The sequence below is a fragment of the Ceratotherium simum genome, unplaced genomic scaffold, assembly GCF_057802395.1.
Source record: "Ceratotherium simum simum isolate JZ-2026a unplaced genomic scaffold, ASM5780239v1 HiC_scaffold_43, whole genome shotgun sequence".
NCBI lineage: Eukaryota > Metazoa > Chordata > Mammalia > Perissodactyla > Rhinocerotidae > Ceratotherium > Ceratotherium simum.
In genome coordinates, this window is record NW_028261259.1 from 9,476,666 (window position 1) to 9,501,163 (window position 24,498).

Genomic DNA, 24,498 nt, shown 5'->3' on the forward strand with positions numbered 1-24,498 from the left:
CTAACATCTGTTGCCAACCCTCCTGTTTTTGCTGAGGGAGACCGGCCCTGGCTAACATCCGTGCCCATCTTCCTCTACTTTATATGTGGGATGCCTGCCACAGCATGGCTTGAAAAGTGTGGCATAGGTCCACGCCCGTGATCTGAACCTGTGAACCCCTGGCCACTGAAGTGGATCATGCGAACTTAACCACTGCCACCGGGCTGGCCCCTAACCTACCATATATTTGCAGGCAGACTTTAAGTACCAATTAAATTTCCCTTACATCTCAGGTGAACTTATTGCTTTACATTTCTTTTGGCTTTGTACAATGATCCTCGGGCACTCAAATGCACAAATAAACAAATATGAATATTATCTCAGATTAATTTTCCTCTAAAATTATGTGTGTTAAATTACAAAAATGGCCCAACATTAGTCCTCTCCCTCCATCTGTGTATTGTTGTAGTACCATCCCATTTTGACTCTGTGTGGGCTTGGCCTTGTAACTTGCTTTGGCCAATGGGATATTACCAAATGACACAAGCAAAGGCTTGAAAAACACTTGCTCATTGTTGGTAATTGTCCTTTTCTGGCTGCCCTTGGGAAGCCTGAGGCCATCAATATGTGAATGAGTCTAGATAGACTGCACATCTCCATTACTCCAGGTGACTTCAAGTCAACAGTCAGCTATGTGAGTAAGGCCGTCCTAGACCATCCAATCCCAGCTGAGTCACCAATAGGTCCAGATCAAAATAACTGTCCAGTTAACCCACAGAATCTCGAGAAAAAATAAACTATTCTTATTTGAAGCCACCAAATTTTAGGATGGTTTGTTACACAGCAGAAGCTAATTGATACATTATGCTACCATTTATATATGTCCTTTCATTATTTATGTAATTATCACAGATTTCTATTTCTTTATCCAATATGGTAGACTGGAATATTCTTCTCTAGATTACGTCTTTGAAAGGAAATCAGAGACCATATCACGTTCCGTTTTACTTTTTCTCCTTCCTCTTTTCAACCAGACATCTTTAAGCATATATATTAAGAATATCTTCACTAATTTTAAGATTATGGATATTCTTCTATATTGTCATCCACCACTGTGATACGCAGGGGATTTTTATTTTAATTTTTCCCCATAATTCATTTGGGATGATTTAATTGTGAATAATGTTAGTTGATGGTCTAGTGTTTTATTTTACAAACGGATATCCTTTAGTCTATAAAACAAACACTGCCTCATTTTAAAAGTTGATTGAAGTATATGGAATCTGAATAATGTTTGGAAAACTGATATCTTTGAAACACTGTTTTCAGTCACAAGTATAGTATATCTCTCCATTTAATCTGAGCTTTTACATGCTTTGTATCTCTTTATAATCTTCTTCATATAAATAATGTGTAGTTCCAATTATTTTAACTACTTATCTTAAATAATTCATTGCTCTTATGAATGGAATAATTATTAACATGTTTAAACTAATTCTTGCTCATGTCACAGTATTTTTGATGTTTCATATAGGAATCTAGCTTCCTTTCACATTGCTCCACTTATATACCAGTTCTAAACTTTATAAGTTATGTCCCACTAAAATAAGAGATTTTTCTCTTCTTCTCTAATATTATGTACCTCTTATTCTTTTGATTCTCATTTTTTCATGACTGTGCTCTCCAGTGCCACACTGAATCACAATAGTGTTTGCCATGAGTATTTTCCTCTTCTTAAGTGTAGCGTAAACATCAGATAAATTCCTTGTCAGGGCAGAGCAGGCATCTAAGAGAGAGAAAGTAAAAACGTGAAGGGGAATCATTTCTAGCTGGACATCAACAGACTTGCTTCTTTTGGCTGTTTGGAGCTGGAGATGTTATGACAATGTGGCCAGCTGAGAATCAGAGGATCTCTCTCTAGTCCCAGGAATTAGTCTTGGTCAAATCTCTCAACCTCTTTAGACCTCATTTTCTTCACCTGTAACATGAAGAGTTGGATGAGTCTTTTTGAGTTCTGAAATCCAGTAACTCCAAGATACCCTTCACCCACATGTACTTGACCAAGACCAGAGAGAATTTTTAGTTGTCTTCTTCTGCATCAACATTATTATCCATATCACCAATTAAAGACATATCAAATGTCTACGTTTGCATGACACTGATAAAACAGGTTCCATACCAAATCACTGTTCATTGGGATAACAAATCTATAGTTAATTGTTTAGAGGTAAGTATAGAGATGGGCCCTGCTGGAACCAGCAATCAATGGGCCAAAAAATCTTGCTTTATTTTACAGTGAGGCTGTGGAAACATTCCCTAATACACCAGAATTCTTCTGTATTTAGAAAGTATGAAATAAATGGGAGCCTTGAATCCATGGTTACGAGTTAATAAGGATATGATTTTTAAAATTTTACTAATGATGCCATTTGCCTAGTATGGGGCTGTTCTCTGGTGAGTCAAGAGCAGATGTATTCAAGGCCACTTTCATTCCTTTAATAAATATTTACTCAGCGCCTACCACTTGCTGCAAGATAGCAGTGATCTACCCTAAGAACATTTATATTCTAGTAGGGTGACACAGACCATAAACAAAAAGAGAATCTTGAGGTGATCAATAAAGTTACATATACATCAAACATTTTTCATTCTGGACTATTTTTCACCCTTTCCCTTCTTTTACTCTTTCCCAGAACTCTAAGCATGGACTTGAAAACCCAGAAAGCATGGGTCCCATGTTTCTTCTCGCAACACCCCTGTTTCAAAGACATACTGTTTATCATCTGAGAGTATGTCTCTTTAAGACTAAGTTCCTATGAATCAGCATTATTTCATCACTTTCTTGAGAGGACGGATGATATCATGAAGGGAAAACAAAATATCATGTGGGATTTATACTCGAAATGATGTTTCCACTCTAATTGTGTTATTTAATGTGGTGTGATTTGGAGCAAGTCAGTTACTCCTTCAGAGTCAGTGGTAATAATACCCTGAAAAGCATTCTATAGAGATTAAATGAAACAAAGTATGAGAAACTGCTTTGTAAATTGCAAAGCAATCTATTTCAGCTTATTTTTTCTAATAATATTTTCATTTATCCAATCCTTTTTGACTCTACACAACCTGCCTAGACTGAGGTTTATCATTTATTCAACCATAATAATGGGTCAAAATGGGTGAATATTAGAAATTTCATATGGTTCAACTTAATAGGCCATCACAATATTTAATTTGGTTATAATTACAGTGAAATTTTTCATGTTGCCTTACCATGTGCCAGGCACATTCTAGGCATCTGACATGTATTCACTCATTTAATCCTCACAACAATGCTATGGAGACAATACTATTAACCCCTATTGTATGGATGAGGAACATTAGAGGTTATATAAACGTCCAAGGTCACACAGCTGGTACCCAGGCAGCCTACCTCCAAAGTCTCTTTTAGGGATCCATTAGAGGTTGTGGCACTTACATTGTAAAAGGATCACCCTGGTTTCTGGTTGGCGAATGGACCAGAGGGGACTAAGCAAGAAAGCACATGATTACTGAAATGATCCGGGCAAGCAATTCTGAATACAGGATTTCTTTCCTTTTTAAGGCTGAATAATATTCCATTGTACAGATGCCCCAGATTTTCTTCATCCTTTCACCCACAGATGTACAATTAGGTAGTTTCCATCTCTTGGCTATTGTGAATAATATTGCAGTGCATTTTGTCAAACGTTTTCCTGGCACTTAGTGAGTTTGAAAAAATTCTCCTTCTACACATTAGTTACTGTAATGAACTACTTTCTAAATGTCTAAAGTTTAAATATTTGTCATTCTACAGAAATACCTTGCCTAATCATGATTTGTGTTGTTATCAGTTCATGAATGATCGAAGATTTTTGTACAAAAACTTGTTATAATGGCTTTTTTTGCATGTATTCAGGAACCTTGCATAATATGGGTATTCCCTGATACTTGATTTTTAGTCGAGTTTTCTAGTAAGCCTTTAGGATAGGAAGTATATTCCTAGATGTGAGGCAGAGAACAGAAAAATAATAAAGTGATTGTTATATTTAATTATATCAAAAGAAAACTGTCGTTTTGCTAAATTGTTTTTACACACTCTTTGCTTATTTGTAAGAATGGCATATATTGTTTTATTAATGAAAAGAAAATTCAATAAACAATTTTAACATAAAACAACATCTATTGAGAAATTATATGAAAATTTTAGCAATATGCTGTCATCAATTTCCTCATCTGCAAAATGGAGATAGATAATACCATCTTCCTATGGGTTGCTGTGAAAATACTCAAGAGTAATGTATGTAAAATGCTTATCACCATGTCGGTTGGAAAGTGATGCCCCATTCATTTTTCTACCGGGATGATGAGAGCTTTTTTTATGCTTGAAGTCTGTAGTTTTCAAAATATGTTCTACTGTTGTAAAGTGAATCCTTTTTACAAATTATTTGTAGAGTTCGATGATCCCTTTGGAATGCAAATTCAGGCTCCCGTTTGTGCGTGTGTGTGTGTCTATACGCACATCTCTCAAATAATACTTCAAGCCTTATAATGAAATCTACCTTCCCCACTCTTGACTCTGGTTCCAAAAACAACTTTTTTAATTTTCTGGTTGAAAATCTGTATTTCTATATTAGCTACTCATACACTTTTTCATTTTTCATCTTTTGACTATTTATAGTTTCTTTCTTCTCTGAAAAAATCAGCATGAAGAGTTCTTACATACATTAAAAACATAATTCCCCTTGCCCAATATAACTATTTAATGAATTAGGATAAATCAAAATTCAATGTCTACTGTTTTATGACATAAGTGTTTACCATTTTATAGCATACGAATCTTATCCAGAGATGTGCTACATCAGATATTATGAACACATTTTCTTTCTCACTTTTTCCTTTGACCTTTTAAATGGTAAAATTCCCTTATTTCTTTCTTGTCTTCCTATGGATTCATCACTAGTTCATCTCCTTCCACCAGAAATTTAAATCTCTTTTCAGTAACTTCTGACGCATGAGACAATTCATGGGCTTCAGGTTTTGCTTGGGGACCTCCCTCTTGGGCTTGAACATATACACAGGCCCACATATACACAGTATGTCTGGAAGGATAGAGGAGAAAAGGATGTTTATCTCTGTGCAAAAGGACTGGGAGACAGTGGTAGAGTGAGAATATTTTACTGACTTTGCACCACTCTTTGAAGTTTTCCTATACGTGCATCTACGACGTAGTGGCCTCCCTCCCCCCAGATTTTTAAATTAAAATTAAAATAGCGTTATATCCTTATCTACTGGCTTGGGACAGTAAGTTGTAGAGAAATGTGAATATATGATCCAATGTTTTAATGAAATTAAGAACAGCAAACACGCACAAAAAATTTATAATTCTCAATATGGGCACATCATTCTATGAGGCTGTATAAACGTGAGGAAAGGAATGAAGAAAAGCTGTTCAACATCCAGCTACCTGTACAGTCTAGGGGTCCAGCCCCGCCTCCAGCCCCGCCCCTGGAGCTGATTTCCTCCCACTGTGAAGTCGGCCTGACTTATTCCAGCCCCACCCCCGCCTCTTCCCGCCCCTGGAACTGGTCTCCGCACAACGCTCGGGCCTGGCTCCGCCCACAGCCTGGTCCCCGCCCCTTGCCCCGCCCGCACCCTTGTCCCCGCCCACAGCCCCGCCTCTAGAACTGGTTTCCACCCACAGCCCCGCCCCTAGACCTGGTCCCTGTCCCTGGTGCTGACCCAGCCCGCCGCCTGGCCTCGCACTCACTCTGGAAACCAGACACCTCCCCCGAGGCTGGGGGGCGCGGCCCCGCCCCGCCCCCTGCCCCGCCCCCCACGCCGCCTCAACCCGGAGCCCCCAAACGTCCGTCCTCCCCGAACGCCCGCCCGAGACCGGAAGCGGAAGCGCGGGCGGCGCCGTGGATGGAGCGGGCGGTCTGCGCGGTGTGTCCAGTCTTCTCGGCGCGGACCGCATTCCCGTGGACCTTCGGCCGAAGGGGCGAGGCGCGGTGAGCGGCGGGCGGTCCCGGCTCCGGTCGCGGTCCAGGGAGGGGCCTGGGCCGCGGGCAGCCCCGTCACGGCCCGGCGTCCCTCCGTCCCCCCGGAGCCCCGTTTCCCCCGGGCTGTTCGCTCAGGGCGCCCGAGGCTGCTGTTCCTCCCGGCTCCGGGCGCCGCCGGCCCCTCCTCAGAGTCCCCGTCACCGTCCTCCGTGTGATTTTGTCCCCAGGGGGCTTATCCGCGTCTGGAGGCGGTGTTTGGGTTGTTACTAATGGGGGCGCTCCTGGCATCTAGAGGGGGAGGCAGGGATGCTGCTCAGCGTCCTCCAGGGCCCAGGACGGCCCGACAGAGAATCATCCGGCCCCAAATGTCAGTGGTGCCGAGGTTGGGAGACCTGCTCCAGGGCCTGAAAATCTCCCGAGCCCTGAATGAAGTGTGGGAAATGTTTACAAGTCAGCGAGTCACTTACAGGGTCCCTAAATGACAAGCTTGTTTAAAGGGCCCGGGGTCACCAAAAAGTCTCTGTCCAGCCAAGAGAGTTGAGCGACACAAGTGCACACAGCACCAAGCTGCTTCCTCCCATCTTGGGGAGCAGGTGACTGGATAGGAATCGGGAAAATCCAGTTTCAGCCAACAGTTACAGTTAAATCAGCAAATACAAAAAAGAAAAGTGAATGGGGTGGCCTTTCCATCCAACACCCTATAAAAGGCCTCAAAAGCTTGTTTGCGCTTTTTTTTCCCCCCTCAGACACGAAAAGCATCCGTGGAGCTCAAGTTTGAGGTGAAAGCAGGCTCAGAGTCCACCTGTCCTCGCTGATCCATGGATTTCTGTGTGACCAGGTGAGTACCCTGTGGACCTGGTACCAACAGGTTCCGGCAGCCTCCGCTGTGCAGAAGACCTGCTAGTGGGCTTTCCTGGGCTCAGGTTGTCACCACATGGCCACTGAGAGTGAAGGTATCTTGAGAAAAATTATTGATGTTTGATGGATTATATTCAAGGGAAAGATGGTAAGCTGTGTGTTTCTGTGTGGTAAATATTTCAGTAAGTACAGTTATATGCAAATAAGAACACATAAAACAAACGTAAATAACTGCAAATGAGTATTATAGTAGAAAATATAGATTTACTTGCATTGCATAATACTCAAAAGTCAGGATTTATATATAATATAAATACAGAAATGTTTTGCGTGTGTATGTAGTATTAGAAGACATCCCATTAAATATTAGCAGGGATACTCAGCAACATTCCTTAGACCCATTCAACTTGACTTCTAAAGTCCTATAAATTCTCCACAAAAATTTGAAATATAGGAGCATTCAGGGAAAAGATGATTGGAACTTCTTTGTATTAATAACAAATTTAACATTGAATTTGCCAGTAGCCAGATTTATTTTGAGCATTTTTTTCTTTATGACATTTCAAATCATTTGGAGGAGTACTAAGCAACACTGTAGATTGCAGGGCAGGGCACTAGTCTCTAAAAAGACTGTCCTCACCACCTTGCCTTCTAAAGGGAATTAACTTTGTTTCTTGAAACTTTTCTGAAATAACGGTCTGGTGATTCACGTTGCAGAGAATCTTGTTAAGTAATTTTGTATTTAGTTGTTGGCCGCTACTAATTGTGTGTGTATGTGTGTGCGCCTTTTTCATTCTAGCTTTCCTGTGATGTTCTTGAGGGGAATGTGTGCTTGTCATGTAATAGATAGTCTTTGAGTTTATAATTTATGGTGACCCACCATCCTTGTTTATTCAGGGCAGAGGGGTTTTCCAGGACACAGGACGTTTAGTGTTCAAACCAGGGCAGTCCTAGACAAACCGGGATGGTTCCTCATCTGATGAGCCAGGCCCTGGGCCACATGCATGGGGACCTGGAGAACCAGAGAGACCTTGTCCCACCTCCGTGGAATTTATATTGTATTTGGGAATTTGGATTTTAGACAGTTCATGATGAGAGTGATGTGGGAGTTTGGCACAAGGTGACTCAACCTGAGGGGACAGGGAAGCCCTCCTGAGAAGGACTGATATTTAGCTTGAGAGCTAGAGATGGGACTGGATTTAGCTAGTTGGAGGGTTAGACTGGAGTGAGGGTGTGGGAGTGTGTTCAAGAGAGCGTTTCAGACAGAGGGACCCGCATGAGGACACCCCTGAAGCAGAGAGCCTGGTGTGTCCATGAACTGAGAAGAGGGATGGCTGAGCTGAGTCAACACAGGGGGAGGGGTGTGAGCCACACCGGCGAGCGGGGACAGGCAGGGCCAGATCAGGGGTGACTTGGGACTCTGTTCTAAGACCAGTGGGAAGACTTTGGAGAGATGCGAGTAGAAGGAGGATGTGATTAGCGTTTGGTCTAAGCACGTGGGGTCAGATGGACTTCATGGTTAAGAATGTAGACTTAAGAGGCGAGATGGGAGGTGCTGGGAATAAGATGAGGAATAAGGTGATTGTTCCATAGGCCTGGGTGATGGCTGTGGAGCAGGAAAGAAGTAGAAAGAAAAGACCCTGGAGTGCAGAACTGAGAGAAGGTAACGGTACTTTCTTGCCTGCATGTGTCAGATGGCACAGGGCAGTGACTGTTCTCCTCGCTGCTGTCCGTGCAGACCTGCAGGCGCCCCCTCACCCAGGTCTGTGTGTTCACCCCTCTTTGTCACTCACAGGCCCGCCTCCTCATCCTAAAGGAAGTCAGGCCTTACTTGTGAGGGGGTTGTCTCACATGGGAGACACCGAGGAGAGCCACTCCAGACATCAGAGCAGCGCCTTCAGCCTCTCCCTCAGCCTCTTCTCTTCCCCTCTCTCGCTTTCCACACCGAGAAGGTCCCCTGCTCAGTATTCCATGTCCCCAGGTTCTCCCTCCCCCAGGCTTGAGAAGGGTGGGGCAGCCACTGGGGTGGACATCATCTGCACCTTCCACTCTGACCCCCGCTGGTCCTGGGCTGGACAGGGAGTGACTCTACTGGGAGCCACGCCATGAGACCCAGCGTGTCACCCACCTGGGCTCCCTCACCCTGGACGGGGACAGCCTCTACGTCAGTGGTGAGGGGCTGGGCTACAGCCACACTCTCTCTCCCAGTCAGAGTTCTGTGTTGCCTCCGTTGCTCTAAAGTGAGCTATGATCCATCTCTCTGTGCTCCTGGTCTGGGATCAGTCTTCTCATCACTGTGTGATCACTGGGTCCAGCCACCTTCCATCTCGTTGCCTCCCCCCTGAACACCACTCCCCTCTTCCCCTCTGCTTTCCCCTCTGCTTTCCCCACAAAGCTCCCTACATCCTCCCTCTCCCTTAATCCTTTATGTTCACCCCAACTCTTGCTCAGGTCCTCTCGCCTTCTCTCCACAGATTACACCTATGGAGCTGCAGCCCCGACTACCACCGGTGAGTATTCCTGGCCCTGACATCCTGGGTCCCGTCCGCATTTGGGGTTGGGGAGCACTTGTTCTCCTTCACCCGCTGTCCTTGGTGAGGGAAGCACCTGGAAGGGCCCTAATTCATCCCTTCTCTCCCTCCCGGGTTCTGGTGGAGAGTCCCAGCCCAGGGTGAGAAAGCCTTAGACACAGACATGTTCTCCACCCCATTCTGACCCCACGTGGTTTTCACTTTAATTCTCCTGAAGACCCGCCCTTGGTCCTCCTTTTCCAGGTATCCCATCCGTCTGTCCAGTTTTCTGCCCGTCCATCTGTCTCTCCTCCGAGTTCAGTCTCTCTTGTTCACATATCTCTCTCTCTTGGGCTCCTCTCATCCACAGGCTTGCTCATCCCTCTACTCACACAGTCACCCGTCCCCTCACTCTCATTTATGCTTCACCTGTGAATGGTGGTCCTGGGACAGCCACTGCTGGAGCCCGGGTGAGCCTGGGGGCTCCTCCCACTCTGGCCCTCCCTGATGACAGCCCTCACCACAGCTCCTGAGCCAGACACCACGTCCCTGCATACTTCATCATCACCTGTGCCACCAGAAGCCACCACAGGTATCTGTGGGCCCCTTTTCCTTCCCAAGAGAAGCTCTCCGGCTGCACTCCTCCACCAGCCAGTTGTGATCCAGGAGCTGGGAAGCCAGGGTGTGAAATTCTGGTTTTAGGGCAATCATGCTGATCACAAAGATTATACCGACGGTTCAGTCTAAGGCCAGCCCTCAGAGAGCCCCTAGTCTTGTGAAATTAACACACCATTATAGTACAATGTGGGATGTTTTGGGGAGAGGCGCCTGGCATAATTTGAAGGGGAAGAGCTTGCTAGAGAAAGTTTCACCAGAATGGAGTCTTTAAGAATAAGTAGGAGGGACCCTGGCAACTAGAGGATGAAGGGTTTTCCTGGCAGAGAGGATTCCATGATCAAAGGCTCCGGCCAGAAACAACATGCCGTATGGGGAGAATTGAAATGAATTTGGGTTGCGTGAAGCATAATGTTTAACCCGCAGTAGATGGATAAAATGAGACTGAAAGGTCAGCAGGAGCCAGATTGAGTAGAGCCTTGAGTGCCAGGTCAAGATGGTTCAACTAAACACTGAAGGCCATAGGGAGCCATGGGTGGTACTAGAGCAGTGGTGGCCCTAGTGAGGTATTCATTTCAGAAAGATTCTTCTAGTGGTCCATGTAGAACATCCTTTAGACAGAGCATCCAGTGAGCCTGCTGGGGTGTTGATTCGGGTGAAGGAAGTTAAGACTTGAGCTGGGACAGGGATGGAGAGAGGGAGTGTATGTGAGGACCAGTGTGCACCTGGAATTGGTGTTACTGGGAGGGAGGAGGAGCTGAGCAGATGTGCTGGTTCTGACTTGGGTGACCACACGGGTGGGTGGTGGTGCCACTGGGAGAGAAGATGACAGTTGATAATGAGTGCAGGACTGTGGTCTGGTCTCAGGCCAGCTCTCAGTGATGGCCATCGCTCTCCTTCTCGTCTTGCAGCTTTGGGGCACAACCTGAAGACCCTCACAGTCACCTTCCCCATCTCCACCCTCCGGTATTCATCAGACAGGAGCAACGGCTCAGCCATGTTCAACTCCACTGAGAGGGTCCTGCAGAGCCTGGTGAGACCCTGGTCCCAGCAGGTCCTGGTGGGTTAAATCCCACCCAGCCCCTCCCCCAACCCCTGTCCTTCCTGCTCCTTCTCCTCCTCCTTCCTCCGCAGCTGGATCCTTGTTCAAGAAGAGCAGCCTGGGCCTCTTCTCCTTGAGTTGCAGACTGGTCTCCCTCAGGTAAGACCCTCCCCTGAGTATTTGCCCCTAATGACCACTTTTGTCACCACCCCTCTCTCAGTCTCCCCACTGTCCTCCCATTTCCTCCTTCCTGTTCTGGCCCCAACCCCAGAGGTTTCAGGACCTCTCTCTAGAATCCCCACGTCCCTCTCTCCCCAGGCCTGAGAAGGATGGGGGAGCCACCTGTGTGGACGCTGTCTGCACCCACCACCGTGACCCCGTGGGCCACCATGCCTCTGTGCTGGGAGCTGAGAGTCTCCACGTGTCTGCTCTTCCTCTCGGTGGCTCCAGGCTCTGCACCCTGGAGTTTATGCATGCAGAGAGAGCACCAGCTGCATTTCCGCAGCATCAGCTGGAACCACAGCAACCCAGAGCCCACATCCTCGGAGTACACCGCCCTGCTGAGGGACACCCAGGACCAGGTGGGGTCTCCCCTGTCCCGTCTCTCTTTGCGCTGAAGGCACCCTCATTCCTCCGCCTGACTTATATCTGTTACAAGGTTGTTTCAATCCTTCACATTCCCTGCGTGTCTGGGTTCTCTCAGTTTCCAGAGGTGATGTCCTAGCTGCCTTCCCTATTTCTCACATGGGTAAACTGAAGCTCAGAAAGGGGAGTATTGTGCCTAAGGTCACACAGTGAGTTAGGGGCAGAGCCAGGATTTGAAGTCAGGGCTCCCTTGCCCCAAAGTCTGTGATCTTTCACCGGCTCCAGTGGGGCCCCGCATCCCCAGGAGACTTCCATCTCTCCCACTCTCCCTCGCGTTTGTTCTAGGTCACCAAGCTCTACAGAGGCAGCCAGCTGTGAGACATATTCCACTCCTGCCTGGTCACCGACTTGATGTAGGTTGAGGACATTGGAAGCATTGGCTGAGCTGGTGGCTGATGGCTCTGAGCTCCCGTGACACATCCTTGATCTGGAAGTCACTGACATGGTGCCCATTCTCCCCCACATCCCTGTCAGCTTATCCTACCATCTCCTTCCATAGGTTTTTCGGGGGTTGAGAAAAGCATTAACATTTGGGGCCACCAACCTCCAGCATCCTCCTCCTCCTCCTCTTCTGGAGACTTTGAACAAATATCAGCAGTCTAACTGTGCTCTCCAATAGTGGAGCCACTAACCACATGGGGCAATTTAACTTTTTTATACACCGGGTGGGATACGATTCACATATTGTGTGTGTGTGGGGGCTGTATTTTTTAGGTTTTTCTATATACAATATCTTCTCCTCTGCAAAACAAATAGTTTTACCTCTTCTGTTCCAATCTGGGTTTCTTTTATTCCTTTTTCTTGCCTAATTGCCCTCATTAGAAACTCTAGTACCTGTGATTAACATATCAGATGAGGGAAGACATCATGGCCTTGTCCCTGGTCTTAGGGGGAAATTTTCAGTCTTTCAGCATTGAATATGGTGGTAGCTGTGGGTTTTTCATCGAAGCTATTTATAGGTTGGGAAAGTTGTTTCTATTCCTAATTTGTTGAGTGTTTTCTTTTTTAGACATGAAGGGCGTTGTATTTTGTGAAATTCTTTTCTATGTATATGGTCGAGATTATGTGGTATTGGCCGTTATTTTATTAATATGCTGTATTACATAATCAGTTTTCAGATATTAAGCCACCGCTCCAACTAGAGGTGAGAGATTCAGACGTTCTCAAGTCTTTCCTGGGCGTGCCACATCCCTGAGCCCTTGTGGCCTTCCAGATGCCCACAAATACCCTGGAGCTTTTCAAAGCCCCCTGTGGAGATCTCATTCCCCCAATTTTTCTTCTAAGTTGTTGGCTCACCTCTTGCCTGCCTTGGCTGGTATCACTCCCTCCGGCAACTACAATAGAAAACAATTAGCGCTGATTGTTTTTAGCAAGTGCCTTGGGGACAGACTTTCCACCTTGGGCAAGCTCTGAGTCAAGTAACGAAAAGCCATGAATGGGGCTTTTTCGGGGAGCTGCCAGGTAGGTCAGCTAGTGACAGTTCGATGGGGATGGGTCTTTTCAGAGCTCCAAACCCATTATGGCTGCTGGGCTGCTGGTTGTCTCAGCTACCATGGTTCTGAGACTGATGGTTTTCAAAGTTATGGAGGATATTGTGAGCGCAAGATGGGAATAGTGAAAGTTATAGTGCCACGAAGTTTGCTCCCTTTACCAAGATTCCACCTTGTGTCTTCACTAAACCCTCCTCAGATTCTTACAAGCCTTTGATTAATTTCTAGACTTCTGAAAAGTTGATTTCGACCATTTTTACCAGTGTTCTCATTGTTTTTATGCATTTGCAGAAGTCCTTACTCCAAAGTTTCAAAAATGTTCTCCCTATAGTTATTTATTTATAAATTAATTACTTGAAATGAAATTACATGAAAAATTCAGTTCCTCACTCACACGCACTAGCCACATTTTAAGTGCTCGATAACAACATGGGGCTAATAATGAGTGTATTTGGTAGTGCAGACAAATGTTTACATTATTGCAGAAAGTTCTCTTGAACAGGACCCAGAAGCAGGGAATCTAGAATCAGGGTAGAATTCTAGACACCCTTGTTCATATTTGTGCCCTTCCAGGTCTGTCCCCCACAGTAACCACACTGGAGTGGACTCCCTGTGTACCCAGCCGCCTTGGCACAGAGACTGGACAGAGTTGCCATCTATGAGGAATTCCTGCGGCTGACCCAGAATGGTAACCAGCTGCATAACTTGACCCTGGACAGGAAGAGTGTCCTTGGGGATGGTAAGGCTCCCTGGTCATTGGGAAAGGAAGTGAGGCCTTTCTGGGGACTCTGGATGCCTGGGCCTGAGAGAGCATTGAACTTTCTCAGGCTGGCAGGAGGTGGCATAGTCCCCCAGTCTTTACCCACCAGTGAGAGAGAGAAAAGGACACCAGTGTAATGTAGGAGGCCCTCACCTTCTCCTAGACAGCTCTGTGACCTCATACTAGTCACCTCCCCTCTCTGGACTTTTGTTTCCTCATCTCTGCACTGAAACCCACTGGGCCAGATGGTCAGTGAGGGCCTCCAGCTGTGTGTGAAGCAGACTTACAGGTTTGGGCGTCATGTGGTTTCTGATCCACAGGCTATAGTTTGCCAAGTCCCGCTCTAGATGAGCACCAATGCGCTAGAACTTTCTGCAGTGGTGGAATGTTCTATATCTGTGCTGTCCAGTGCATAGCCGCATGTGGCTGTTGAGTGCTCGAAGGATGGTATTGGGACTGGTCTTTATTGTTACTGAGTTTTAATGTTACTGAGGTACCAGAATTTTTATTTTATTTAACTAAAATTAATTTTAATTCAAAAAGAGACTTGTTGCTGCTCCATATCAGACAGCACACCTGTAAGAGGTTGTCTGGATAGAGGTACAAGAAGGGGTTCATGCACCCTCCCACCAAGCCCACTGGGTGCTGTGTGTCCTACCCTCCTGGAGTGTATGTTGTAGCTGGCAATAACAAGAATAGAGAATTGAAACTTATCAATTAATTGATGTGAACAAACTCATACTTGCAGGCGGAAATCAGAGAAGACTTCCCGCAAGATATTACATTGTAGGTTAATCCTAGAAAATGAATATTAAGCAAATAGATAAAGGAGAAGGGGATGAATGTGTTTCTAGGCAGGGAAGAACACTTTTGAGTGGGAATTTACAAATTTAGAGAGATCCTATAGGCTTGCCAACTGTGATGACCCATTCTCCCCCCAGCCGTCATAAGAAAGTCCAGCTCAAATTCAGTCCTCTGTGCCCAGAGGTATGAATTTGGTTTAATTTATTAAACTTTTGTTCTGTGATAATGGCCTTGGATTTTGTAGGAATGTGTGCTCACGTTTTAGAGATGGAAACTAAAATGGGGTGAAACGTGATGTCTACTTGACTTTAATATTTCATTGAAAACATGGGATGAATCAAGGTTGGCAAGTGTTAATAATTTATACATTGATAAAATGTTGTTTTAATTGGATGGAATATACATGGTTAAATTAGATGATAGATGTTTATGAGACTGTTCCCTTTATTTTTCTGTCTAAAAAGTTCTATTAAAAAGAGTGAACCACACTCACATGCATTCTCCATTTGATTCACTTCCAGAATATTCTCCCAACAGAGATGACACCTTGACTGAGAAGCCTGGTAAACCTGCAGGAAGCCCCAGCCCACGGAAGGTGGCGAGAATCTTGATGCTGTGCCTCATCGAAGAGAACCATGTGCACAGGGTCTTGGATGAAGAGGAAAGTTGTCCAACCCTTGTCAAGGACGGTTGAGGCACAGTGGGGTCAGCAGGAGCCCTGGGGCGATGACAGGAGGTGGCTCACCCCAGCACTTGTCTCCCCAGACCTCCCCTTCTGGGCCCTCATCCTCATCTGCTTGGCGGGACTCCTGGTGCTCATCACAGGCCTGATCTGCTGTGTCCTGGTAAGCCATGACGTGTTGCTTGTCTTCTTACTATTGGGTTGTAAGAGCTCTTTATATATTATAAATACACGTCCTTTTCTAGGGATATGTTGTGCAGTTGTTTTCTCCCAGTCTGTGTGTGGCTCGCCTTCTCCTTCACAACATGAGTCATTGGGTAAATGAAAGTGACAGTCATCATGAGATTCCACCACACTTGAGAATGGCTAAAATTAAAAAGACTGATTATAGCAAGTGTTGTTGAAGATGTCAAGTCACTGAAACTCTCATCGAGTGCTGGTGAAAAATAGCTTGAATGCGTATTTAATAATTACATACGTCTACCCAGCAATTCCTCCCCTAGGAATCCATCCAAGGGAAATAAACCTGTAGGTCTATACACAGACTTGTACACACATGTTGATAACAACCTATTTATAGTATACAAAAACGGAAAGCAACCCAAATGTCCATCTACTGGTGAACGGATACACAAAGTGTGGTATTTCCCCACAGTGGAATACTATATAACCATAAAAAAGAATGAATTATTATTTTTTTCTTTTTTAATTATTTTATTGAAATTATAAAGGGTTTTAACATTGTGTAATTTCGGATGTTCATTATTATTTGTGAATTTCTGTATAGACTGCATCGTGCTCACCAACAGTAGTCTAACTTTTATCCATCACCATGCATATGTGCCCCTTTAACTCTTTCACTCAACACCCAGCCCCCATCCCCTCTGGTAACCACTAATCTGTTCTCTTTATCCCTGTGTATGTTTATCTTGTACATATGAGTGAAATAATGCATATTTGTCTTTGTGTGGCTTATTTCATTTAACGTCTTACCCTCCAGGTCCATCCAGGTTGTTGCAAACAGGACGATCTTGTCTTTTGTTTCTGGCTGAGTAGTATTCCATTGTATATAACACATACCACATCTTCTTTATCCATTCATCTGTAGCAGGGCACTTGGGTTGCTTCCATGTCTTGGCTATTGTGAATAATGCCTCAGTGAACACAGGGGTGCATAAATCTCTTTGAATTGTTGATTTCCATTTCTTTGGATAAATACCCAGTAGTGGGATAGCTGAAAAGTATGGTATTTCTATTTTTAATTTTTTGAGAAATCTCCATACTGTTTTCCCTGGCAGCTGCACCAGTTTGCATTCCCACCAGCAGTGTGTGAGGGTGCCCTTTTCTCCTTATCCTCTCCAACATTTGTTATTTTTTGTCTTGGGAATTATAGCCATTCTGATAGGTGTAAGGTGATCTCTCATTGTAGTTTTGATTTGAATATCCCTAATAATTACTGATGTTATACATCTTTTCATGTGTCTGTTGGCCTTCTGTATATCTTCTTTGGAAAAATGTCTGTTCATATCCTCTGCCCATTTTTAGATTGGATTGTCTGTTTGTTTGTTGTTGGGTTGTATGAGTTGTTTATATATTTTGGAGATTAATCCCTTGTCAGATATGTGATTTGCAAATATTTTCTCCCAGTTGGTGGGTTTTCTTTTCCTTTTTTTTTTTTTTTTGTGAGGAAGATCAGCCCTGAGCTAACATCCGTGCTAATCCTCCTCTTTTTTTCTGAGGAAGACCGGCTCTGAGCTAACATCTATTGCCAGTCCTCCTCCTTTTTTTCCCCCAAAGTCCTAGTTGATGGGTGTATGTCATAATTGCAGATCCTTCTAGTTGCTGTATGTGGGACGCAGCCTCAGCATGGCCGGACAAGCAGTGCATCTATGCGCGTCCGGGATCCGAACCTGGGCTGCCAGTAGCGGAGCGTGCACACTTAACCACTAAGCCATGGGGATGGCCCTGTCTTTTTGTTTTGTTCATCGTTTCCTTTGCCTTGCAAGAAGCCTTTTAGTCTCATGTAGTCCCATTTGTATATTTTTTCTTTTCTTTCCCTTGCCTGAGTAGACATGGTATTGGGAAGGGTGCTGCTAAGACTGATGTCAAAGACTGTACTGCGTATATTTTCTTCTAGGAGTTTTATGGTTTCAAGTGTTAGATTCAAGTCTTTTATCCATTTCAAGTTAATTTTTGTGTATGGTGGAAGATAATGATCTACTTTCATTCTTTTGCATGTGGCTGTCCAGTTTTCCCAACAGCATTTATTGAAGAGACTTTCCTTTTTTCATTGTATGATCTTGGCTCCTTCGTCAGAGATTAACTGACCACAGATGTGTGGTTTTCTTTCTGGGCTTTCAGTTCTGCTCCATTGATCTATGAGTCTGCTTTTGTGCCAGTACCATGCCATTTTGATTACTATAGCTATGTAATATATTTTCAAGTTAGGATTGTGATGCCTCCAGCTTTGTTCTTTCTTCTCAGGATTGCTTTGGCTGTTCGAGGTCTTTTGTTATTCCATATATATTTTAGGATTCTGTGTTCTGTTTCTATGAAGAAGGTCTTTGGGATTCTGATTGGGATTGCATTGAATCTGTAGATTACTTTAGGTAATATGGACATTTTAACTGTGTTTATTCTTCCAATCCATGTGCATGGAATATCTTCCCATTACTTCAGGTCATCATTGATTTCTTTCAATAATGTCTTATAGTTTTCATTGTATAGGTCTTTAACCTCTTTGGTTAAATTTATCCCTAGACACTTTTTTCTTTTTGTTGCAATTGTAAATGGGATTGTATTCTTGAGTTCTCTTTCTGTTAGCTCATTATTAGAGTATAGAATTGCAACTGATTTGGTAAGTTGATTTTGTACGCTGCAACTTTGCTGTAGTTGTTGATTATTTCTAAGTTTTCTGATGGATTCTTTAGGGTTTTCTATATTTACAATCATGTCATCTGCAAACAGCAAGAGTTTCATTTCTTCCTTTCCAATTTGGATTCCTTTTATTTCTTTTTCCGGCCTAATTGCTCTGGCCAAAACATCCAGTACTATGTTGAATGGGAGTGGCGATAATGGGCACATTTGTCTTCTTCCTGTTCTCAGAGGAGTGGCTTTAAGTTTTTCACCATTAAGTATGATGTTGGCTGTGGGTTTGTGATATATGGCCTTTATTGTGTTGAGGTACTTTCCTTCTATACCCATTTTATTGAGAGTTATTATCATAAATGGATGTTGGATCTTGTCAAATCCTTTCTCTGCATCTGTGGAGAGGATCATGTGACTTTTATTCCTCATTTTGTAAATGTGGTGCATCACATTGATTGATTTGCGGATGTTTAACCATCCCGGCATCCCTGGTATAAATTCCACTTGATCATGGTATATGATCCTTTTAATATATTGCTGTGTTCGATTTGCTGATATTTAGTTGAGGATTTTTGCATCTGTGTTCATCAGTGATATTGGCCTGTAATATTCCTTCTTTGTGCTATCCTTATCTGCTTTTGCTGTCAGGGTGATGTTGGCCTCATAGAATGAATTAGGAAGTGTTCCATCTTCTTCAACTGTTTAGAATAGTTTGAGAAGCATAGGTATTAAATCTTGTTTGAATATTTGGTAGAATTCTCCAGAGAAGCCATCTGGTCCTGGACTTTTGTTTTTTGGGAGGGTTTTGATGAGCATTTTGATCTCTTTACTTGTGATTGGTCTGTTCATTTACTCTATTTCTTCTTGATTCAGCTTTGGGAGGTTGTAGGAATCTAAGAATTTATCTATTTCTTTTAGGTTATCCTATTTGGTGGCATGTAAGTTGTTCAGTGTATTCTCTGATTGTCCTTTTGATTTCTGTGATATCTGTTGTAATTTCTCCTCTTTCATTTCTAATTTTATGTCTTTGAGCCTTCTCTCTTTTTTTCTTAGTGAGTCTGGCTAAGGGTCTGTCAATTTTGTTTCAGTCTTCTCAAAGAACCAGCTCTTTGTTTCATTGATCCTTTCTACTGTTTTTTTAGTCTCTATTTCATTTATTTCTGCTCTAATTTTTATTATTTCCCTCATTCTGCTGACTTTGGGCTTCATTTGTTCTTCATTTTCTGGTTCTATTAGGTGTAGTTTAAGGTTACTTATTTGGTATTTTTCTTGTTTGTTGAGGTGTGCTTGTATTGCTATGAATTTCCTTCTTAGAACTGCATCCCATAAGAGTTGTTTTGTTGTCTTTTCATTGTCATTTGTCTTCAGGTATTTTTTTTTTTTTAACTTTATTTATTTTTTCCCCGTAAAGCCCCAGTAGATAGTTCTATGTCATAGATGCACATTCTTCTAGTTGCTGTACGTGGGACGCAGCCTCAGCGTGGCTGGAGAAGTGGTGCGTCGGTGCGTGCCCGGGATCCGAACCCGGGCCGCCAGTAGCGGAGCGCGCACACTTAACCGCTAAGCCACGGGGCCGGCCCTCTTCAGGTATTTTTTGATTTCTCCTTTGATTTGTTCATTGATCCAATGGTTCCTCAGTCGTGTGTTCTTTAGTCTCCACATGTTTGTGACTTCCCCATCCCTTTTCTTGTAGTTGATTTCTAGTGTCATAGCATTGTGGTCAGAAAAGAAGCTTGATATGATTTCCATCTTAAATTTATTCAGGCTTGCCTTGTTTCACAACATATGGTCTATCTTTGAGAATGTTTCATGTGCACTTAAGAAGAATGTGTATTGTGCTGTTTTGGGAGGGTATGCTCTACATATATCTATTAAGTTCATCTGATCATATGTTGCATTTAATTCCACTATTTACTTGTTGCCTTTCTCTGCATGATCTATCCATGGATGTAAGTGGGGTGGTCAGGTCCCCTGCTATTATTGTGTTGCTGTTAATTTTTCCCTTTAGGTCTATTAATAGTTGCTTTATATTCCTTTGTGCTACTGTGTTAGGTGCATATATCTTTATAAGTATTATGTCCTTTTGGTGGAAAGTCCCCTTTATCATGATATACTGCCACTCTTTGTCTCTCATAGTCTTTTTTATCTTGAAGTCTGCTTTGTCTGATATAAGTATGGCAACACCTACTTTCTTTTATTTGCCATTTGCTTGGAGTATTGTCTCTCATCCCTTCATTCTGAGCCTGTTTGTTTTTAGAGCTGAGATGTGTTTCCTGGAGGCAGCATATTGTTGGGTCTTGTTTTCTAATCCACCCCACCACTCTGTGTCTGTTCCTTGGAGAATTCAATCGATTTACATTTAGAGTGATTATTGATACATGAGTGCTTAATCCCACCTAATCTATATTTCCATTATTCCTCTTCCTTTGTGTTTCTGACTACCATTTCATTTTGGGGTTTTTCTGTGGACGTTTCTCTTTTTTTATGATATATGTCTCTGCTGTGATTTTTTTGTTTGCTGGTTACTGTGAGGTTTGTATGAAGATCTCATAGATGAGACAGTCCCTCTTCTGATAGCCTCTTATCTCCATTAGCCTAAGCAGGTTCCATCCCTTTCCTCTTCTCCTTCTGAGTTATTGTTGTCACAAGTTATTCATTTTTGTGTTGTGCGTTTGTGACTAACTTGAAGTGTTTATAGTTACTTTTGATGCTTTCCTTCCCTTCTTCTTTTAAGTTATAATTAAGTATTTGCTACCCTGTTGTGAAACAGAGCTGTAGCTTTTTGATTTTGTCTGTCTATTTATCTCTTTGCTCAAAGATTTGTAGACATTTGCCTTCTTTTTGTTTCAGGTATGAGGGCGTTCTTGATCATTGCTTGTATGGGAGTTCTAGTGGCGATGAACTCCCTCAGCCTTTTTTTATCTGGGAAAACTTTTATTTCTCCATTGTATCATAAGGATCATTTCACTGGATAGAGTATTCTTGGCTGAAAGTTTTTGTCTTTCAGTATTTTTAATATATCGTTCCATTCTTTCCTTGCCTGTAAAGTTTCTGTCAAGAAATATGCTGAAAGCCTGATAGGGGTTCCTTTCTAGGTTATTTTCTTCTGTCTTGCTGCCCTTAATATTTTTTCTTTGTCATTGGCTTTTGCCATTTTTACTATTATATGCCTTGGAGAAGGTCTTTTAGCATTGATGTAATTAGGCGTTCTGTTGGCTTCATGTATTTATAACTCCGGTTCTTGCCCAGGTTTGAGAAGTTCTCAGATCTTATTTCTTTGAACAAGCTCTCTGCTCCTTTCTCCCTCTTTTCTCCCTCTGGAACACCTATAATTCTTAGGTTGCTTTTATAATTGAGTCATATATTTCTCCAAGAATTCCTTCATTTTTTAAAAATCTGAGTTCTTGCTCCTCGTCCACTGGAAGCATTTCTATATTTCTATCCTCTAAATCACTAATAATTCTTTCATCCATAATATCAGCTCTATTTTTTAAAGATTCTAGATTCTTTTTTATCTCAATTATGTTCTTCATATCCAGAATTTCTGCTTGTTTTTTTTTAATAGTTTCAGTCTCTTTGATGAAGTATTCCTTTTCCTCATTAATTTTATTCCTGAGTTCATTGAACTGTCTGAACATTCTTGTAACTTGGTGAGTTTCTTTATGACAGTTATTTTGAATTCTCTGTCATTTAGATTGTAAATTTCTGTGACTTCTTGGTTGGTTTCTGGAGATTTGTCATTTCCTTCTGCTCTGAATTGTTACTGTAGTTTCTTATGGTGTTTGATGAACTAATCTTTTGCCTGCGTATTTGTGGTAGTATCAGGTCGCAGATTCCACCTGCTACTGCTGTGGGGGAAGCAAGAGCTGTGTTTCTGATCCCACCCCATATGCTGGAAGTTGTGTGGGTACAGTGGGTGTTCCAACCAGCTGGAAAAGCATTCACACTGGGCTCAGAGCTGCTGCCACACCGAGGCACATACCCAGTTGTGTGACCACAGCACTACTATGGGTGTTTGTGCCATCTGGGAAAAGCATTTGCATGTGCACATATATCTGCTGCATCTGTTCTATTTAAACCAAATGACAATTATTGTACGTGAGAGTGCTCTTTAATTTAGATTTTTCCCTTGGGTTGCAGCAAAGGGCCAGTTCAAATAAGAGACAACCAGTAAAATTGTGAGTCACTTGTTTATTGGCATACACACATTTATTCTCATTCAATAAGTTAGTAAACAATTAGTGAATTGATCAAATAAGCAACAATGAGCTAATGAAAGCCCTGTCCTGCCTTATTCACAGGATTTGATTAGTCTTTCTTGGCCTTTAGCCACTGTTTGCTCCGTACTGATGCATCAAGGCAAACCTTTGGTCATGGGTTAAGCAGTGCAAGGGGCTCATAGTGACCTGGGGGAATACATGAAGTGGTCCAGTATACTCCAGAGAGACTCAGTGAAACCAATGCCTTTGTTTTCCAGTGTTTGGTGGCTGGCAGGATAAGCCAGGCAAGCTTGGCTTATCTTTGGGTGTGAGAGCCTAGTGGACTTGTAAATGTATTTACAGGTTTAAGGTAACATGTTTACATACAAGGTGCTCCTTTTTCCTCCATCCAACACACCACAGCAAATAATTCAGGGAGATAGAATATATCACCTCACTCTGAATTTATATATCATATCACCCTGTATTTATAAATGCCCTTATCACAATACCTTTAGGCTAAATTCTTACCAGTGGAATTTTTAAATGAAAGAATTATGTACTAAAATATTAAATTTGGATAGTCAATGCCAAATTGTCCTCCTGAAGAAGGTTGCATTGTATGCAAGTTTTACTGGTGTAAATTTGAAATTGCATGATATAAAGTCACAATGCAGGCACACATTTAGAAACCACGTGAATCTCCCTAAATTTTACCTTTTCAAGAGGAACCACATCATTTAAAAACCAGCAGGTGGAGTGAATCATACACTCTGGTTATATTGCTGTGATGTGGCGGAGACACTTGAGCTGGTGAAGCCAGCCGCCCCTCCCCGCCCCTCCCGCCGCCTCAACCCGGAGCCCCCAAACGTCTGTCCTCCCCTAACTTCCGTCCTCCCCGAACGCCCGCCCGAGACCGGAAGCGGAAGCGCGGGCGGCGCCGTGGATGGAGCGGGCGGTCTGCGCGGTGTGTCCAGTCTTCTCGGCGCGGACCGCATTCCCGTGGACCTTCGGCCGAAGGGGCGAGGCGCGGTGAGCGGCGGGCGGTCCCGGCTCCGGTCGCGGTCCAGGGAGGGGCCTGGGCCGCGGGCAGCCCCGTCACGGCCTGGCGTCCTTCCGTCCCCCCGGAGCCACGGTTCCCCGGGGCTTCTTGCTAAGTGCGCCCGATGCTGCTGTTTCCTGCCGGCTCCGGGCGCCACCGTCCCCTCCTCAGAATCCCCGTCACCGTCCTCCGTGTGATTTTGTCCCCAAAGGGCTTACTCGCGTCTGGAGGAGATGTTTGGGTTGTTATTAATGGTGGCGCTCCTGCCATCTAGCGGGGGAGGCAGGGATGCTGCTCAGCGTCCTTCAGTGCCCAGGACGGCCGGACACAGAATTGCCTGGCCCCAGATGTCAGTGGTGCGGAGGTTGGGAAACCTGCTCCATGGCCTGAAAATCTCCCGATCCCTGAATGAAGTGTGGAAATTGTTGACAAGTTAGCCAAGTCACTTACAGGGTCCCTAAATGACAAGCTTGTTTAAAGGGTCCAGAGTCACCAAAAAGTCTCTGTCCAGCCAAGTGAGTTGAGCGACTCAAGTGCACACAGCACGAAGCTGCTTCCTCCCATCTTGGGGAGCAGGTGGCTGGATAGGAATCAGGAAAATCCAGTCTCAGCCAACAGTTACAGTTAAATCAGTAAATACAAAAAAAGAAGAGTGAATGGGGTGAACTTTCCATCCAACGCCCTATAAAAGGCCTCAAAAGCTTGTTTGCACTTTTTCCCCCTCTCAGACACGAAAAGCATCCGTGGAGCTCAAGTTTGAGGTGAAACCAGGCTCAGAGTCCACCTGTCCCTGATGATCCATGGATTTCTGTGTGACCAGGTGAGTACCCTGTGGACCTGGTACCAAGAGGTTCTGGCAACCTCCTCTGTGCAGAAGACCTGCTAGTGGGGTTTCCTGGGCTCGGGTTGTCACCATATGGAGTCACTGAGTGTGAGGGTATCTTGAGAAAAATTATTGACGTTTGATGGATCGTATTCAAAGGAAAG

At 43.8% G+C, this 24,498-nt stretch overlaps 1 protein-coding gene and 1 pseudogene across 16 annotated transcripts in view; both read left to right on the forward strand.

Moving 5' to 3' along the window:
- LOC147911577 (vomeronasal type-2 receptor 116-like) overlaps window positions 1-24,305 on the forward strand; it is a 32,591-nt pseudogene extending 8,286 nt beyond the window's left edge.
- Window positions 5,841-24,498, forward strand: part of LOC147911578 (ral guanine nucleotide dissociation stimulator-like) — a 45,869-nt gene continuing 27,211 nt past the window's right edge. Inside the window, exons 1-12 of one of the 16 annotated variants that reach the window (XM_087428066.1) lie at window positions 5,841-6,005; window positions 6,743-6,834; window positions 8,852-9,025; window positions 9,329-9,364; window positions 9,735-9,956; window positions 10,891-11,012; window positions 11,114-11,180; window positions 11,340-11,602; window positions 11,952-12,019; window positions 13,730-13,895; window positions 15,242-15,318; window positions 15,486-15,565. The gene's annotated coding sequence lies outside the window, so the exon portion shown is untranslated. The other 15 variants (XM_087428061.1, XM_087428059.1, XM_087428056.1 and 12 more) reach the window with 15 other exon arrangements.